A 2,309-nucleotide genomic window follows, 5' to 3' on the forward strand; every position below is an offset into this window, starting at 1 on the left:
GTGTGGAGAGACATTTTGGCCAATCCTCTCTGAGGATCTCTTTCTGAATATATTTAATTATATTTATTTATATATTCATTTATATATATATTTATTTATTTATATATATATATATATTTAGTTATTTATATATATATTTGTTTATTTATATATATATATATTTATGTATACATATTTATTTATTTATAAATATATTTATTTATTTATATATATAGAGAGATTTATTTATATGTATTTTTCTTAATTTGTAAATATTAATTTTTTTTATATATGTTTATTTATTTTTTATTGATATATGTATTTATTTATTTATATATATACTTCTTTTTTATTTATATATATATTTAATTATTGGGCCGCAGCTCTAAGCTGAAACTTAAAAAAAAAATATATATATATATATATTTTTTTATTTATATATATATTTATTTATTTAAATACATATATTTATATTTTACAGTTTATATGTAGAGGTCCAGTCTGTTCTCATCAGAGGATGCCATACTCTCACCACAACAAAACTGCTCCGGCCTTTGGAATGTCGTCCTCGCTGTATGTGGCCAAGCATTATCCTGATGGAAGGACACTTTTTGTTTTGAACCCAAAGATGATTGTTTTTCTTTTAGCGCTGACTTAAGCCACTCAAGCTGGTCGCAGTAAATCTCTTTTGTTATTGCTTGGTTTGGGTTTAAAAGTTCAAAGATTGTTTGCCAACATAACATGGCTGTCCTTCCTGGTTTATGAGGAATGTTGCTGTAATTTAGCCCCAGGAGGCATCGTCTCCAGCTAGCTATACAACACAACCTGTGTCCTTATATTTTCGAACAAGGGAATCTAGCATCCCCCACTCAGCTCAAAACAATATCTGTGTATTGTGATTCCTGGGTTATTTCCCTTCATCAGCACAGAATAATTGTTCGGCTAGAATTCCCGTTCGAAAATATAAGGACACAGATCACGTCGTATAGCCAGCTAGAGATGATGTCTCCTGGGGTTAAATTACAGCAATGTTAGTCCTGAACCAGGACTGCCATGTTATGTTGGCAAACAATCTGTACTCCAATAAGGGAGCTAGTAATAAATTTATGGGGGCAGGTATGATTGTGTTTAAGAAGCATGGGTGTACACATGCTATTTCGAAAACTTGAGGTGTGTTTGTCTACAGAGCTCTGAACTGTAATGGAAGCCTAAGTGCTCTGTTGATTCTATCTTGTTATATATAACACATTCATACATACATAAACACACGAGTGGACTTGTGTGTGTGTGTGTGTATATATATATACTTCCACTTCCTACATTTTTCAATATTTGAGAAAATATTTTATTCTGGATCATTGGAATAGTCACCTTCTGCAGCAGCAGTATACCAGTTCTAATGTTGCTGCCACTCCTGAAATCTGGCTTGGAAGTTGTTTTCTTTGAGTTAAGGACCGTCTGCAATTTGCTCTGGATCTCAACAACTGTGTTAGAATGGTGACCTTTCAGCAGTATGCTCTGGGAGACGAATTCTTGCTGTACAATACCATGCTTTCAGGGGTGACACTTGTGACAGGTCTTCCACTTTTGAAGCGCTCATGCCACTCAAAACATAGCGCACAATCTATTACCTTGTCACCATAAGCTTGCCAAAGCATACTCAAGGTCTCTGTAGCAGACTTCTCAAGTTTAACACAAAATTTCACGCTGGCTCTTTGTTCCTGTCCACGGCAAATATCGCAGACTACAGCAAACACGTGATCACAAAAACACAAATTTCACAACTTACAAAGTAAACACAGTGATGTAACTTGGCACACTTCTTTGTGGTCGCTGCCCATGCAACCATGTGCTGCCATCTGTTGGCATGCTACAGAACTAGTTCAGGAACTTGTATGTCCATATTTGGGGCTTTGTCACTTTGTTCTTCTACATCATCAATATTTCTTTTGCAATTTCTCATTGCTGTCATCATCAGTACATCTTATATTACATTCATGCCATTGACTCTAGGTCCTTAGATTTCACGACTGAGAATATTTTTCAGTATAGTTATTAAATAGGTATGGTGATAGCACATGTCCTTGTCATATACCTCTTCTCAACTCTACTGTTTCTGATAATTCCTGCTCTATTTTAATAGCTGCCTTTTAGGTTCCAACACAATATGTAGATGATTCTGATGTCCTTTCCGTCTAAACCAGCTTTTTCTGAAGACATGTTGAGCTCCATGGTGTATGCAGTCAAATGCCTTCGCAGAATATATGAAACAAGTCAATGAATCTTTGTAATTGTATTTGCCTCCGTGCCAGAATGCCGATTGTCTTAAA

The sequence above is a fragment of the Octopus bimaculoides genome, chromosome 28, assembly GCF_001194135.2.
Source record: "Octopus bimaculoides isolate UCB-OBI-ISO-001 chromosome 28, ASM119413v2, whole genome shotgun sequence".
In the NCBI taxonomy this organism is placed as follows: Eukaryota; Metazoa; Mollusca; class Cephalopoda; order Octopoda; family Octopodidae; genus Octopus; species Octopus bimaculoides.